The following is an 18,909-nucleotide window of genomic DNA, read 5'->3' as shown; positions in this document are numbered from 1 at the left end:
TAACAAAATTTTTTGCTGAGAAGTTTGCCTCTTCTAAATAACTGACAAGCTTCCTTTTAACAAAACAATGGAAATTATGAAACCCCTTCTAGTTTTCTTTCACTCTTGGTTGCTAGAAAGCTTACACTGGAATGTATTGTTTAATGACAGTGTCATAATTCTGTACTCCATTTTCTATACAATGATCTCTTCTTTCTCTATGTGATTTCTTATTTAAATTTTTGAATTCACTATTACCTAGTCATTTTTATTGAAGTGTTATCCATTAAGTTCATTGGGCTGAGTGTAACTTAATTATAGCAACAAAAAACGGAAAAATAAGAGTATCAGTTGTACTGTAACCCCAAAACATAATTATTGACATTGAAATATAACTCACCTTAGTAGGCCCATTGTATATACATAACTTTTTTATTTTTTATTTTTTTGCTTTTAGTGATTTATTTAAGGCCACATTTGTGGCATATGGAGGCTCCCAGGCTAGGGGTCAAAAGGAAGCTGCAGCTGTCGGCCTACACCACAGCCACAGCAATGTGGGATGCGAGCTGCGTCTGGGACCTACACCACAGCTCACGGCAACACCAGATCCTTAACCCACTGAGTGAGGCCATGGATTGAACCCACATCCTCATAAATACTAGTCAGGTTTATAACTTGGTGAGCCACAATGGGAACTCCAAATATCTTATCACTTTTAAATCGGCCTTTGGGGCTATGTGGAAAATAACCTTAAATACTTGGAAAATATATTTGCTGCTAACAAAGACTCAAATACTTGGGAACAAAATGGAACCTGATGCTTACATTAGGTAGTAAGGTATTAGGACTCTTTCAATTATATGTGGTAGAGAATTCGACTCAAACCAACTTAAGGTAAAAAGAAAATACTTTGTCTCATGTTATTGAAAACATTCCAAGGTGAACTTGAAATACAGCTGGATCCAAGGGCTATACAATGTTATCAAGTCTGCCTCCCTCCCTACCTGCCTCTCTCCCCACGTCTCTCTCTCCCTCCTGGTTCATGCTCCCCTCCCATGTTGGTACCATAGTCCCCGAAGTCAGTTTCCTTACGATGGCTGTCTTCTAGTCTGTCTACTCATCAACCCCCTCAGAAAGAGAGATTCTATATTTTTAACAGGCCAACAAAAGCCCTGCCCTTGAGTCCAGTTGGTTCCAACCGGTTCAGTGTTTTATTTGAACCTTGTCTAAGTGACATGCCCACTCACAGCCACAGTTCCCCTCAGATGGGTATTTTTAAGGGGAAATCAGGGAGCTGCTATGAGAAGTCGTAAGCAAAACATCATGGACGTCTGCTACGATATTTCACTCAACCAGACCATTTTTTTGGACCTTGTTTTTCCAGGATATCTGATTGCTACTAAACTGTTAAGATTGATCAGTAAACTAGCCAGGAAAGAAAATCCTCATCTTGATTATTCACATGAGACTCCCATTAACCCTTGATGAATTTATTAATGAAAACTGTGTGGGAATGTTAATGAGTGACATAGACCAAATTTTGTTTCCTATCCCTGAAGTTGTGTTAGCTTATTCAAATATTTAACTGCACATTGGGCTGCAACCTTGCTAAACTAGTTCATATTTCATGTGCTGTTTTTAAAAATCTCCAGTTTGCTTTTAGCACACCTAACGTTTTCACCTGTATTTTCAGCATGATTTTTTGGGAGATGTGAATTAATACCTACCTGATGACCCCTTCAATCTCTTATCTTAATTATTACAAATAAAGTATATTAAAAATAAATAATAGATTTTTTCTAATAACACTTGCTGATTAAAAACAAAAAAAGAGTTGAAATATTGTTAAAAATTTTTTAAAAAAAGCATATCAACTTAGTTATATTATGTACTTGAAATTCTTCAGGGAGACAGAAAACAATGTTCCAGAAATGTTTGCACCTCACTTAACTTTACTTAGTGGTTTTATTGGGTGGGGGATATGATGTCAGTGAAAAATGTGCAGCCTTTGAACAATTAAAACAAAAAGAAAAAAAAATCAGATCATGAGTAGAATATGGCAAGGCAGAAACAAGCTAGGTCTCTATAAGCAAAGGAAGCCACTAGCTCTTCGTTCTTCTAGGCAGCAAACATTTATTGAGTGCCTATTCCATGCTGACGATTGTGTTGGGTCTTAGTTATAAAAAGAGCTCAAAACACATACGGTCTACATAGTTAATTCAGGGGCAACAGATGAATAATGCTAACAACCACAAAAACTGATTTATATCATACAGGTGACTTTTGGGTGCAAACAGAGCCAGGTCTGGATTCTGATCCTACCATGTCCTATCTGGGTGACCGGAGGCAATTATTTGATCTTTTAAAGAATCCATTTTCTGATTTGCAGAATGGAGACAAGAACACCTTATTTTAGAGTTAATAAAATGTAGCAATGAGAACGATTATAACGAATACCTATAGCCCTTAACACTGGGCCAGGCAGGGTTCTGAGTGCTTTACCTAACTTAATCTTCTTGTAACCACATGAAACAGATACAATTGTTACCCACTCCATCATATACTTGGGGAAAACAAAACAGAGATGTGAAGACCTTGCTGGAAGTGGCAGAGTCAGGACTGGAAGCTGAGTAGTCTGGCTCCAAAGCCCACACTCTGTGTTAGTCCTAGAGATATGTTCCAGATCCCTCTCTACGGAATGGTTCATTAACCAGCCACAGTGGGTGCAGGGAGAAGGCCTCCTCTAGCTCTAGGCTTGATGAAGGGCTTCCTCAGCTGCAGAGAGATCCCTTAGCCATGATCACACCCTTCCTGGGGCATCCTGGATCCACTGAGTGAGCACTGCGAAGTTAACTCAGCACACTCTAAAGGGCCTATTCATCCCAGTACTTCCTGCTAGGCTGACCAAGGCTTTGTCAGCTCTGCAACCATTAGACCTCTAATCTGTTTCTTCTTGCTTCTGTTGCCTTTCTCTCACAGGTGAGGATCCCTAATGCAATTACATGGCTGTTTGAAATTATCCCACACCTGACTGATGCTCTGTTCATATTAAAAATTCTTTTCTTCTCAATGTGTTTCATTTCAGACAGTTTCAGTTATGATGTCTTCAAGATTGCGAATGGTTTCGTCTGAAATGTCTGATCTGCCCTTACTCCCAATCAATGTCTTTCTCATCTCACACATTATAGTTTTCATCTCTAGTAGTTAGATTTGCATCTTTATAAGTTATCTCCCATGTCCTTATTTAACTTTTCAAATTTATTGAACACAGTTATTATAACCCTTTTCTGTCCTTGTTTACCAGTTCTAACATATGTGTCTATTCTGGCTTGGTTTAGATAGATTTTTTTTTTTTTTTTCCCATTGTGGGTCTTATTTTCCTGCCTGGCAGTTTGCATGCCTTGTCATTTTTGATTAGATAACATACATTGTGGGTTTTACCTTGTTGAGTCCTGGGTATTTTGTCTGCCTATAAACATTGTTGAGTTTGTTCAGAGATACAATTAAATTACTTAGAAACAGTGTGATCCTTTCAGTTTTTGCATTTAAGATTCATTATCCAGAAGTTCCCATCATGGTTCAGTGGTTAACGAATCTGACTAGGAACCATGAGGTGGTGGGTTTGATCCCTGGCCTTGCTCAGTGGGTTAAGAATCTGGTGTTGCCATGAACTGTAGCGTAGGTTGAAGACACAGCTCGGATCTGGCATTGCTGTGGCTGTGGTAGGCCAGCAGCTACAGCTCTGGGAATTAGACCCCAGCCTGGGAATCTCCATGTACCGTGGGAGTGGCCCTAAAAAAAAGATTCATTATCCAGGACCAGAGAAATGTTTCTTCTAGAACTAATTTTCCACTGCTGAGAGAAATCCTTTTGAGTACTTTGTGAATGGTGGGCACTATCCCCGCTAATGCTTCCAGGTGGTTCTTTCCTTAGCCCCAGGTCCTTCCCTCACACAGTACTTAGTGTTTGAAAAGGACTCCCTGCAGATGATTGTTGCCTCAGGTCCCGTGTTTTGAAAACAATTGTTTTTGTTGGATTGTGTTGGTTGTTTTAGGAAAATGTTTCTGGTTCTTGTCACTCCATCTTGGTCAGAAGTAGAAATCTTACTCGTTATACATTCTTTAAACATATAAGAGAGTGTTAGAAAAATATGAAGTAACAAGACTTTTTGGAATTCATGAAAAGCCCTGAAAATTCTGATTTTTTTTTCCCAGCAGATACTGTGGTATTACATCTAGATCCTTACCCCAGGGTGTTAATGAATTTCCTAGTCCTTGCAAGTACCTAGTGATGTGCTCCTACTAAGAATTGCCTTCAGACACTGGGAACAGAGATGTTTGGCACTCTGCAGAGTATCTCTCTTGCCATTCTTGTGCCTAGTTTTAGTGTTAAATGGATGCATACAGTCACTACAGCCTGTTAAGCACTTGGGAACCAGGGGCTGAGACCCTTCAAAGAAGAAAGTCTGGATTACCCTCTCGGCCAACTGCTCAGTCTAACAGAGGTGCTTGCCAAGGGAGAGAGGAATCCAGAGCTGGTGGTGAGGGTAGGAAGAATGAGCTTTGATTAGAACTGCTGAAGGGGCTGGAGTTCCTGTTGTGGTGCAGTGGTTAACGAATCCGACTAGGAACCATGAGGTTGCGGATTCCATCCCTGGCCTCGCTCAGTGGGTTAAGGATCCAGCATTGCCATGAGCTGTGGTGTGGGTTGCAGACGCCGCTCTGATCCCATGTTGCTGTGGCTCTGGCGTAGGCCAGTGGATACAGCTCCGATTCGACTCCTAGCCTGGGAACCTCCATATGCCATGGGAGCGGCCCTAGAAAAGGCAAAAAGACAAAAAAGAAAAAAAAAAGAACTGCTGATGGGCCTATAATCCTCTTAAACCCAAGTTTCCCAGGAAATAAGCCCAGCTAAAGTTTTAGAGACCCCGTTCCCAGGTGGAATAAACTTATTATAAGAGGAAAGTGTATCCAGGCAGTAGAAAAATATAGACTATAGCTGATGCCATGATGTTCCACAAAGGTTCTTTTTAGCGTCCCAGATGCTGTGAAATGGGCTGCTGATGCCTCACAGCTGTACCTCTCGCGGGCATTGTCTTTGGCTATAGGAATCTGCCCCGCCCAAAGGTATGTACCTTCCCAATAACTAGCTGCTGTGAAAGTACATCCTGAGTCCCCTTCCCTCCCTGTGAAGCAACTCTGGAAAGACATTCTGTCAGGGGCTGGAGAGAGCAAGGGACAATGTCAGGAGTGAGAGCGGCCAATTAAAACTGCAAGCCAAAAATGAAAAAGTAGAGGTTTCAATCACTTCTGTGAAAATCTATGCAAGAGGCTAAAATGAGAGAAGACTGCCTCTGGTCCATCTTCCCCAGGGAAGGGCACACTGGTTGAAGGTCAGCTGGATCCATGCCCATATGGGCATCATCTCACTCTTGAGAGAGCCCCAAACAAAGGGTTCTGGCAGTTTTACAGACTGTGGAGTCAGAGGGGGGAAGGATAGAAGTAGCAAAGTACTGGGATCTGAACAGGAGTCAGGAAAAATAAATTCAAAGTTTCTCCCATCATAAAGAAGATGTGGTGTGTGTGTGTGTGTGTGTGTGTGTGTGTGTGTGTGTGTGTGTGTGTATAATGTGGTAGATCTAACTAATAGGATGTTATATAAAAAATGATACAAAAGAACTACTTATTTTATTTTGTCTTTTTGCCTTTTCTAGGGCTGTACCCACGGCATATGGAGGTTCCTAGGCTAGGGGTCCAATCGGAGCTGTGACCTACACCACAGCTCACGGCAATGCCAGATCCTTAACCCAGTGAGCAAGGCCAGGGATTGAATCCAAAACCTCATGGTTCCTAGTCAGATTCATTAACCACTGTGCCACGATGGGAATTCCAAGAACTATTTAAAAAAACAGAAACAAATTCACAGATTTCAAAACCAATCTTATGGTTACTATAGGTGAAACTGGTGGAGGAGGGAAGAATTGGGAGGGTGGGAATAACATATACACACTACTGTATAAATAATTAATGAGAACCTAATATAGCATAGGAAAGTCTACCTAATAGTTCATAATAACTTATATGGTAAAAAAAGTACATATATATACATATATATATATAATTCACTTTGCTGTACACCTGAAACTAATACAACATTGTAAAGCAACTATACTCCAATAAAATTAAATTTAAATTTTTAAATGGAATATTACTCAGCTATGAAAAAGAATGAAATCTTGCCATTTGTGACAACATAGATGGACCTAGAGTGTATTATGCTAAAAGACAAATCCTCTATGATTTCACTTATTTGTGGAGTCTAAAAAACAAAAGAAAAGCAGACTAATAGATACAGAGAACAGATCAGAGGGGATGGAGGGTGAGAAGATGAGCAAAATGGGTGAAGGAGACTAAGAGGTACAAAATTCCAGCTATAAAGTCAGTCAGTCACAGGGATTTAATGTACAGCACAGAGAATATAGTCAATAGTATTGTAGTAACTTTGTATGATGACAGATGTTAACTAAACATCATGGTGATCATTTTATAGTGCATAAAAATATTGAATCACTATGTTTTACACTTAAAACCAATATAATATTGTATGTCAATTACAATTCAATTTGAAAAAAATGAAAATTATTTTCATTTGAAAAAATTTTCCCCATGAACAGTTCTGGGCAGAGGCACCTAAAGATGACCTTAGTAGAAGGAGACCTGGAAATGAAGGTACCAGAGCTAGGAATTTATTGAGCATCTATGTGACTCACTGTTAATGAAATTTGAGTAAATGGCTTTATTCCTCTAGTCCCAAGTAACCGATCTGTAATTAATCTGCTAAGGCATTAACTCATTCATGTGCTGTGAGAAAATCCTGAGGAACATCTGTGCAGACGTTTCATGATTACAAATTCATGTGTGTTAGAGAAGAGGCAGGCTTTGTAGTCAGACAGAGACCCTGCCTCTGCTATCACTTACCTAGTATTACCTTGACATTGTAATACTCACTAGCAGTTATGCAGATTAAACAGGTAAGGATAGGGCTAACCTAGTACCTACAGTGCTTGACACATAGCAAATATATACTAAATAAATAGTAGTCATTCCTATTATAAAATGACAGGATTGCTTTTGATTGTTTCAATATAAAATTAGTCATTTTGGAGTTCCCATAGTGGTGCAGTAGAAATGAATCTGACTAGGAGCCATGAGGTTTCGGGTTCAATCCCTGGCCTTGCTCAGTGGGTTAAGGATCTGGTGCTGCCATGAGCTGTGGTGTAGGCCAAAGATGCAGCTCAGATCTGGCATTCCTGTGGCTCTGGCGTAAGCAGGCAGCAACAGCTCTGATTAGACCCCTAGCCTGAATCTCCATATGCCACAGGTGTGGCCCAAAAAGACAAAAAAAAAAAAAATTTGATCATTTTGACTGACCAACCACTTAAAGCAGTACGCGCCCGAGTTATTCAAAATTGAGTCAAAGAGATTTTCCAAGATTAGTACACATCCCCTAATGTGCTGGCTTGGTCCAAGCACAAGTCACCCATTGAACAGAATCCCAGTACTAATTAAAGTCAGATACTCAGTGTAATTACAGTTCTTTTGCATTCTTTTTTTTTTTTTTTTTTTTTTTTGCTTTTTAGGGCCAAATCCTAGGCATATGGAAGGTCCCAGGCCAAGGGTCGAATCAGAGCTGCAAGTTGCTGGCCTGAGCCACAGCCACAGCAAGGGAGGATCTAAGCCATGTCTGCAACCTACATCACAGCTCACGGCAACGCTGGATCCTTAACCCCCTGAGCGAGGCCAGGGATCAAACCTTCATCCTCATGGATACTAATCAGGTTCTTAACCCACTGAGCCACAACAGGAACTCTTGACATGTGCCTTCCTTAAAGAAGCAGTCTCCGGCCCCTTCCCTCATTCCCCCATCAACCCTGAGTGTGAGTCTCCCTGGGAACGTGAACTTCAAGCACCCTCTACCTATGTTGTCTTTGAAACAGTTATTATCCTTGTAATCATTTGTTCCATTTCTGACATTTCTGCTAGATTGTAAGCTCCAGGAAGGCAAGGACACTATTATTTACGACTAAGAACAGGGCTTATGATAATGTTTATAATTGACTCTAGGAGGGAATGAACAAATGACCATCAGAGGGTAGCCCCTGCACATCCCTGGAATTCTAAAAGGGATTTTCTTTTGTTGCCATTAAAGAAATAGCTAGCTGGCAGTGGTGAGTAGCTTCAAGAAGTTCAGGCAGAGGATCTCTCAGAGCATTTCTGGGAGGAAATACATATCTATCAGTTTTGTGATATGAGATAGTAAACTTGAACAACTTGAAAATAATGATCTAAATAGACACTTCACCAAATAAGAGTTATGAATGCCAGGGATTCCCTTTGTGGCTCAGTGGTTAATGAACCCAACAAGGATCCTTGAGGATAAGGGTTCAGTCCCCAGCCTCACTTAGTGGGTTAAAGCTCTGGCATTGCCATGAGCTGTGGTGTAGGTCACAGATGAAGCTTGGATCCCTCGTTGCTGTGGCTGTGGCATAGGCCGGATGCTGTAGCTCTGATGCAACCCCTAGCCTGGGAACTTTCATATGCTGTGGGTGCAGCCCTTAAAAGCAAAAAAAAAAAAAAAAAAAAAGACAGAAAAGCAAAATAAAAGACTATGAATGCCAATAAGCACATGCAATCATTATTTATGAGAGGAATTCAAATTAAAACCATGTAAGATAACACTACCCATCCACTAGAATGGCTGAAATTTAAAAAGACTGACAGAGCTGCCCGGCTAGCTCAGTCGGTAGATCATGAGACTCTTAAAAAGACTGACGGTACCAAGTATTGGCAAGAAAAAGGAGTACTCAGAACTCTCAAACTTTGCTAGTGGAGGGGAGTTCCCTAGTGGTCTAGCGGCTAGAATTTGGCACTTTCACTGCGAGGTTCAATCCCTAGTCTGAGAACTGAGATCCATGCTGCAGCCCAAAATACATACATACATATATACATAAAAGCACTCCTCAAAGTTTCAGATTCTTTTATTTTGCAGGGGGGCCTGACCTGTGGCATATGGAAGTTCCCAGGCTAGGGGTCAAATCAGAGCTGTAGCTGAGCCACAACGGAAACTCCCAGAATTTCAGATTCTTAATGTGTTTGTATTTTTTTTTTTAATTTGCTAGTGAAAGTTAAAAAAAGATACAACCGGAATTCCCGTCGTGGCGCAGTGGTTAACGAATCCGACTAGGAACCATGAAGTTGCGGGTTCGGTCCCTGTCCTTGCTCAGTGGGTTAACGATCCGGCGTTGCCGTGAGCTGTGCTGTAGGTTGCAGACGCGGCTCGGATCCCGCGTTGCTGTGGCTCTGGCGTAGGCCGGTGGCTACAGCTCCGATTCAACCCCTAGCCTGGGAACCTCCATATGCCACGGGAGCGGCCCAAGAAATATCAACAACAACAACAACAACAAAAACAACAACAACAACAGAAGACAAAAGACAAAAAAAAAAAGATACAACCACTTTGGAAAACAGCTTGGCAGTTTCTAATAAAGGAAGCCATGTAATTATCATAGGACTTAACAGTTCCACTCATAGGTCCAAGAGAAATGAAAACACGTGTCCACAAAAGGCCTTATCCATGACTGTCTATAGCTTTGCTTATAATAGCAAAATTGGAAACAGCCCGCACATCCATCGACAGTTGAACTGATATAGAAATTATGGTATATGAACACAATGGAGTATGAAGCTCTAATAAAAAAAAAAAACTACCAATACACACAAACATGGATGAATCTCAAAAACATTATATTGAACCCAACAAAAGAAAACCAAATGAGTATATTCTGGATGACTCCATTTAAAAAAAGGAATAAATGTTGCCTTTCATTGAGGGTATGGACTGGAAAGTGGCAAAAGGGAACTTTATAGGATGATTGAAATGTTCTATATCTTGATTTGGATGATGATTACAAGAGTGTATGGTTTATCAATATTCATCAAAATAGACTTTTTTTTTTTTTTGGTCTTTTTAGGGTCACACCTGTAGCATATGGAAGCTCCCAGGCTAGGGGTCAAATCAGAGCTGTAGCTGCTGGACTATGTCACAGCCACAGCAATGCCAGATCTGAGTCCTGTCTTCAACCCACACCACAGCTCATGGCAACACAGGATCCTTAACTGAGTGAGGCCAGGGATCGAACCCGCATACTCATAGATATTAGTTGGATTCATTACCACTGATCCATGATGGGAACTCTCTAAAGGACAGATTTTTAAAAACATATAGAAACACATATAGTTGCCATTAAAAGGTTGAATGTTTAACTCATTTGTAAAAACATCCCCTGGCTCTCATCATCTCTTAAAAATGAATCACCACAGAGCAGAAATGTTAGAAGTTAAATTGCATAAAGAACATATTAGGTATTTTTTAAACTTTTAAAACATGGCTTATGAACAATTAAATACAACAGGTTACTTATTAGTACATTAAATATTAACAGACCTATGGTACCATTTTGGACAGATTTCCTTGATATTAAAAATGAAATCTGCATTTTTGTCAAGAAGGTATTTTAAACCTGTCAGTGGGGTTTTCATAGTGTAAACTTAAGACCTGAGGTATATAAACCCTACCTTATAAAATTTTTTTTTAAAAAAATTTGCAAGTATACATGTAAGCAAGTTCTGGGTATTGACTGGGTTCCCAGGTCTGTTTTAGCTTAACAGTGCTCAAAGCATACCACCCATGGATTATGGGATTCTTCAAACTGATAAGGTAGATTTTGGAGCAAACAATTCCCATTTCCCATTGGGCTAGTTGACTTCTGTTGGGACTAGCCTACCAGAGAGAGTAGATAGTCATGAGTAGCTGCACTGAGTTGGTGACAAAGTCTTAACCAGGCCAACTTGTGGTTAGCTCAACTAGAATGAAGCTACTGAAATACCAAGTGGACTCTTTTTCTTCTTTTTTTTGTTTTGTTTTGTTTTTTTGTTTTGTTTTTTTATTGCTGCACCTGCAGCATATGGAGGTTCCCAGGATAGGGGTTGAATCAAAGTTACAACTGCTGGCCTACACTACAGCCATAGCAATGCCAGAGCCAAGCCACATCTGTGACCTACAACACAGCTCACGGCAACGCCAGATCCTTAACCCACTGAGCAAGGCCAGGGTTTGAACCAGAAACCTCATGGTTCCTAGTTGGATTCATTTCAGCTGCACCACAAAGGGAACTCCCTCTTTCACTTCTTATAGGGAAAATGCTATCAGGCTACAATGGCTGACAAATGGATAATAAATACCAGTAATACAGCAAACATCCTCAGTAAAAGGTAGAGAATAAGAAAGGAATTAAAGTGAAAGGTGAGTGGCAGGGAGTTGGAAAAAATTGCAATTAAATATTTGGGAACAAGAGAAAAACATTGAGGGGTGCTTTAAAAGTCCCCTTGCATATAGTATTTGTCTTTCTCATCTACTTCACTTAGTATGAGAATCTCTACTATACAGGGAACTACATCCAATCTCTTGGAATAGAACATGATGGAAGATAATATGAGAAAAAGAATGTGTGTGTGTATGAGTATATATATATATATATATGAATGACTAGGTCACTATGCTGTACAGCAAAAATTAGCACAACAAATATAAATCAAATATAATTTAAAAAAAGATCTATCCAGACAAAACTGTCCTTGAAAAGACACATGCACCCGTATGTTCAGAGCAGTGCTATTCACAATAGCCAAGACATGGAAACAACCAAAATGTCTATTGACAGATGAATGGATTAAGAAGATGTTGTACATATACACAATGGAATTCTACTCAGCCATGAAAAAGAACAAAATAATGCCATTTGCAGCAGCATGGATGGAACTAGAGCCTCTCATACTAAGTGAAGTAAGAAAGAGAAAGGCAAATACAATATGATATCACATATCTTAAATCTAATATATGGCACAAATGAAACTTTCCACAGAAAAGAAAACCATGGACATGGAGAATAGAATTGTTATTGCCAAGGTGTAGGGGGAGGTGTGGAATGGACTTGGAATTTGGGGTTAATAGATGCAAACTCTTGCCTTTGTAACGGATAAGCAATGAGATCCTGCTGTATAGCACTGAGAACTATATCTAGTCACTTATGGTAGAGCATGATAATGTGAGAAGAAGGAATGTATATGTGTATGTGTGACTGGGTCACCTTGCTGTACAGTAGAAAATTGACAGAACACTCTAAACCAGGTATAATGGAAAAAAATAAAAATCAATAAGAGAAAAAATTTAAAAAAATTTAAAAAGATTTAAAAAATTAAAAAAAAACCCAGCAGATGAGCTTGTGATGAACAACAGTGCTGAGTGCTGTTTGGAATTCTTTGGGTTCCCTTGGACATTAGCAGGAAGTCATTTCGACAGGAAGTCCTCTTTTTAAACCTGTGATGGCGTCATGAAGCTGTAGCCACCACCTGTGTTTTGTGTACACTTCAAAGCCCTATTTTAAAGGGAAAGAATTATAAATGCTAGAAACCAGGAATCTCCCTTTGAAAACTAAGCTAAAAGCAATTTAAATTAAAATATACAGATTAAAATAACCCTGTTGCAGATTTTGAGGCATGCTGTTTCTTTCTGATTATTATCTCTCAGTTACTTAATATAAACCACCCCTCAATCAAGAGAATCAGGCAGAAGTTTTGTGATAAAACTCAGGAACTACTCCCAAACAGCCAAGTACAGCTTCACAGATCACCTCCTGAAGACATTTAATAAGTCTGTCGTGATCAGCACGTGATCCTCAAGGAAGGAGAATAAGAAACAGCTGCTTTGTAGCAAATCCTAACTACAGTAGGGATTAATTCTAAACTCATGTCAAATTTAGTCAGTTTTCATTTGGGACAACAGGGAAAAATCTTTGCCAGGCTAAGGGCAGTTATGTATTTGTCAAAACAGATGAAACATAAAATGTTAATTTTGTTTTTCTCTGGGATAAATATTTCTGCGGAACATGGAATATTTTAATATTTTAATGTTGGAATAATCAGTGAAGAAAGACATCCAACAGTTCTTGTGCTCTGTCTTTTCTGCTCTGCTTCACCGTTTGAAATCTGGTCTTAAACTCACTTTGAAAATTCTTTAGTGATGATGATAAACCCGTCTCCCTCCTTTCCTCCTTTGTCTCTGTATTATATCCATTCTTCATAATCCAACATAATGGTACAAGTGAGGTTTCTACTCATGGGCCTGACCATTGCTGAGGATAAGAAAATTGTAAGGAAGACTCATACTTTGGGGTTCTAAGAACATGAGTTTGAATCCTAGATCCACCAATTGCAAGCCACATTTAAAATTCAAGTTTAAAAATGCTTTTGGATGTCAGTTATCTTGTCTCTAAAGTGGGGGAATAACAGCAATTTCTTCACTAGCATTGAGTTGCACTGAGATAACTCATGAGAAGGAAGAGTATTAGCACATGATAAATGCTAAATAAATGGTAGCTATGATGGTGGTAGTAACAATGCTGAATGCTCTAGAGGTGCTTTTATAGTATACTTTCACGTGAACCACCTGGGGGAGGGGTAGTTAGAATGACTTCTGCTTCTGGTGATGGGTCCAATATATTCCCCGGTGATGCCCATGCTGCTGGTCTATGGACCACACTTTGCATAGCCAAGACCTCTTTCTTTTACTATATAGGCAATCTGGTCTGTTTTCTGATTCATTGTCAAGTCATATATTACCTTACCTTCCAATTCTTAACTCTGTGATGCAATATAGTGAGGTTTTTATCCTCCAAGAGACCAAAACAACCAGGAGAAAAGTCTTTTTTTTTTCTTTTTTTTTCTTTTTTGCTTTTTAGGGCTGCACCTGTGGTGTATGGAGGTTCCCAGGCTAGGGGCCTAATCAGAACTACAACTACAGACTGTGCCATAGCCACAGCAATGCCAGATCCGAGCTGCATCTGCGACCTACACCACAGCTCAGGGCAACGCCGGATTCCTAACCCACTGAGCAAGGCCAGGGTTTGAACCAGAAACCTCATTGTTCCTAGTCGGATTCATTTCCACTGCGCCACCACAGGAACTCCCCAAATTTTCAATTACCCAGATGTTTGTTCTACATCATGCCAAACCTGGATGTCACAGATAGCCAGTATATGAATTATTGGCTATTAAATCTTTGAATCAGATATTTTTTTCTTATAGAAGGACAAGCTAAGTCCTCAGACATTTTCTTCCTGTTGATCTAGTCTATGTATGCTTATTTCACCTGCTCACAGGTCCAGGGTTATCATGGGCACCTTGTACCCTCTGTACCTTCACCAATGAGCCAGGATTTCAAGAAGGCTCTGAGGCAAGTCTGTCTCCTTTGCCTCTGCTTCAGTCAGAAATGTGTCAATCCTGGAGTTCCCGTCGTGGCGCAGTGGTTAACGAATCCGACTAGGAACCATGAGGTTGCAGGTTCGGTCCCTGCCCTTGCTCAGTGGGTTAACGATCCGGCGTTGCCGTGAGCTGTGGTGTAGGTTGCAGACGCAGCTCGGATCCCTTGTTGCTGTGGCTCTGGCGTAGGCCGGTGGCTACAGCTCCGATTCAACCCCTAGCCTGGGAACCTCCATATGCCGCGGGAGCGGCCCAAGAAATAACAACAACAAAAGACAAAAAAAAAAAAAAAAAGAAATGTGTCAATCCTGTTGTCTTCTGACTGTCCTCTGGGCCTTTGGGCTGGACCCAACGATCCCTAACAAGTAGACCAAGGATTTCTGAGGGGAAATACCTCCTGCTTGTGGATCAGGCTCATCTGTCTCCTCCTCACTTCTCTCTAATGGTGCCCTGCCTCCAGCTCCCTGTCTTGGGCTCTTACCCACCTGGACCAAAACATCTCTGATTCCACAACCTAGTTTTGTATAAACCACTGTATATCATGGTGGGCTCTAAACCCTCCCCAGCCTCCCCTGTGACCCTTGATTCCTCAAATATTCAGTGGAGCTTTGGGCCCTGATAACCAGCTGCAGACACCTATACTGCTATGTCTTGATCCTCACACTTGTCTAACTAGAGTTTCTAGAGGACCTGGGCCACAGGAGATCAACTCTTGGGGATCCATGGGAGTCTAGAACTATTTTCTTTGTGGAGACATCACCCAATTTTTAGCAGTTGTGAACAGTCAGGCACAGAGCCACAAACCCTACCCGGCTTCCTCGGTAATTTAATATTGTAAATTACATCAGGGGAGGCATCCTTTCCGGTTTGGAATCTATAGCAGATGGGTTGGTGAGGTCAAATCAATTGAAAGACACTGAGGGAACATTTTTTCATCTAATATTGAGAGGCAGTACAGTGTAGTCAATGAAAATAGTAGGGAATCCAGCATCGGATCAGGATTTGCATTCAGCCTAATACCTTACCAGCTATGAGAACTTGTGTGTGTTGTGCTACATGTGCATGTATACACATATATATATACGTATTTTTTTAAAGAATGTATTCTTATAATACATTCTTATAATACATTATTACAATAGAAATGTTTAGAAATGTGTATTAAGTAACAGAAGTTTGAAATATCTGTGCACTCAAAACTGTGCTTCAAGAATGATCAATTTGGAGTTCCTGCTGTGGTGCAATGGGATTGGTGGCCTCTTGGGAGCTCCAGGAGGCAGGTTCAAACCCCACCTTGGCACAATAGGATCCAGCATTGCTGCATCTGTGGTAAAGGTCACAACTATGGCTTGGATATGATGTCTGGCCTGGGAATTCCATGTAACACAAGGTGTCCCCCCCCCCCCAAAAAAAAAATCAGTTCATGGCCAATCTCATTTCATCTCTAACCTCATCCTTTCTTCTTCTTCCTGTACTATTTAGAAGAACATCATATGAGTTTGTCAGTAATATATATATAAGAGACGAGACAAAGCCATCAACAGCCATTGATGCCCAGTGGTAGATCCATTAATTCATTAGGGGTTGCAAAATGGTGATATTTGAAATCAGTCATTCCTCCTTTACTTACAAGCTAGAATATCTCTATAAAGAGAACTTTTCCCTCCTCTGCTATTGGGTTATCCAAACGTATAGTTTGCATATAAATGCTAGTCTGTATTCAAAATAGAGTTGATACTTGAGCATCATTTAACAATGACCGAAAAGTTATCCTTAAGAATTAATTAATTTATGTCTTTTTAGGGCCATACCCATGACATATGGAAGCTTCCAGGCTAGGGGTCAAATCAGAGCTTTAGCCGCCGGCTTACACCACAGCCACAACAAACAGCGGGATCTGAGCTGCCTCTGCGACCTACACCACAGCTCATGGCAAGGCCAGCTCCTTAACCTACTGAACAAGGCCAGGGATGGAACCTGCATCCTCATGGATACTAATCAGATTTGTTTCCACTGAGCCATGACCGGAACTCCCAAGAACTCATATATTTAAATTTACTAAATGCTTCAGTCCAATTGCAATTATTATCCTAACCCAATTTTGACCAGTGGGTGACTCTGAGTTGATTCCTGTGTTCTTTGACATGACTTTAGTCTTCTTTTATGTCTTCATTGCAGTTTAGCATCATAAATTAATCTAGTTTCATCACGTACATTCCTTTGCAAGACCTGGAGACCATTGAAATCTGCATGCAATCTTCCTATTAGTAGGAAACTGTATTCGGAGGTTATAATTTGGGCACTAAGAGTACATTGCTAGGGGATTGGTCATTATTTCTAGGTCTTATCACTAATAAAGCTAGGAAAAGTTTCATTTTAAGTAGAATTCATCATAAGTTTAGATGATACTTCCAATTCAAATTGAGGACTGGCAGGATTTTTATTTAACATTTTTGGTCTTAAGTCTGAATCTCTTTTTTTCCCCCATGCCCAGAATCTGAGTTCTTATGACACAGAATGAGAGACAAATACTTCTCATTTGCTTCCTCCCATAATAAACCCACAATAATTTCAAAATAACAAGAAATGTATTACCAACCACATGGTTAATGAATGGTTTTTTTCCCTTTCGTTTCAAAAATTTTCTTCCAAGATATATCATATTAAAGATTATAACCAAATAATTGTTTTTTAGCCTCTTTGAACTTCTGGGTGGTTGTGCTACCAACTAATTCATGCCATTTTATTTTTATTTTATGTATTTTTTAAACTAAAAATTTTAGGATTATGTAAAATATTTACATGGTCCAAGTCAAACTTATAAAGTAAGTCTAGTTTCTATCCTAGACTGTCTCACCCTGTCTCTTCCCTTCCCCTAAATGCAATGACTCTTTTCATTTTAAGTTTTCTTTCCTGCATTATTTTTTTTTTCTACCATAACATATTACCACAAACTTAATGGCTTTAAAACAACACAAATTTGGTTTCTATGGTTATCTAGGCTAGAAGTCTGATACAGCTTTCACTTGGCAAAAATCAATATGTCAGCCTGGCTGTGTGCTTTTCTTAAGGCTCCATGGGAAAACCCACCTCCTTGCTTTTTGTAGCAAAGATAGCTTTTAGGGGTCATCCACATTCCTTGCCCAGTAGCCTCCTTTCTCTGTCTTCAAAGTCATCAATCTTGCATCTCTCTGATTGTTCTTCTTTGTCTCATCTCCCTCTAATTCCCCTCTTCTGCCTCCATCTTGATCCTTGGGATTACACTGGGCCTACCAATTGTCCACCTAAAAGTCCATAATTTTAACCATATCTGCAAAGTCCCTTTTGCCATGTAAGCTATGGTATTTCAGGTTGAGTGCATTAGAACCTTGACATAATTGGAGAGAACCTTATTTGGCCTTTCCCACTTTCTTAGATGAGTAGATGCCTACTGTGCACATTTTCTCCACCTTGCTCCTTGCAACTCATAGTACATCCACCCCATAGTAAGCTATAGATGTATCTCCCAGCTCCTCACTCTTTATAAAACTGCACAGCATTCTGTTATGAAGATATACCTTGATGTAGCTAACCAGTCCCCCCAATTAATATTCATTTGATTTTGTTTCTAGTTTGTGCTACTATAAATAGCCCTATGCAACTATCTTTTTGTATTATTCCACTGTGCCTGTGGAACCTTCTTAAAAGTGGGTTTGCTGGGAGTTCCCATTGTGGCTTAGAGGAAATGCATCTGACTAGTATACATGAGGATGTGGGCTTGATCCCTGACCTTGCAGAGTGGGTCGGGGACCTAGTGTTGCTGTGAGCTGTGGTGTAGGTTGTAGATGTGGTTCGGGTCCCATGTTGCTGTGGCTGTGGTATAGGCCAGCAGCTGCAGCTCAGATTTGACCCTTAGCCCTGGGAACTCCATGTGCCACAGATATGGCCCTAAAAAGCAAAAAAAGAGTGGGTTTGCTGAATCAAGTTGTAAAATAAGTATGTACTTCTTCTGGAGACGAGTTTCTTTCCAAATGGTTATGTCATCTAAATTCACATTACAAATATATGAAAGTATTATTATATTTGAATATACTGCCAAACTTTTGGATTTTTGCCAGTCTCAATATACTTTTATTTTTTTCTAGTTCCATTTTATTTTTTTAATTATAGTTGATTTAAAATGTTTTGTCAGTTTCTTCAATAAAGTGACCCAGTTATACATATGTACATATACATTCTTTTTTCAGATTATCAATATAACTTTAATTTCCATTTCTCTTATTATGAGTTATTCATGTCTATTTTCATATGGCTAAGAAATAATTTGAATTTCATTCTCTATGTATTTTATGTTGGTGTTTCTAATCTATTTTTCTATAAGATTTTCCATCTTCTTTTTCTTCCTTTTTGAAAGCTCTTTATAAAAGCTTTTTTAAGATATTCCCTGTTCTGTGTTATAAGTTGCAAATATTTTTCCAAGTTTGATTCTACCTTTTTACTTTGCTTACTATATCTTTTGCTAGTCAAGAATTTATTTATTTAATTTATTTTTTTTTTCAGGCCACACCTGCAGCAT

Source organism: Phacochoerus africanus, chromosome 6 (assembly GCF_016906955.1).
Source record: "Phacochoerus africanus isolate WHEZ1 chromosome 6, ROS_Pafr_v1, whole genome shotgun sequence".
Lineage (NCBI taxonomy): Eukaryota > Metazoa > Chordata > Mammalia > Artiodactyla > Suidae > Phacochoerus > Phacochoerus africanus.
The sequence above is the reverse complement of the archived record's forward strand: the minus strand, read 5'-3'. Positions refer to the sequence as shown.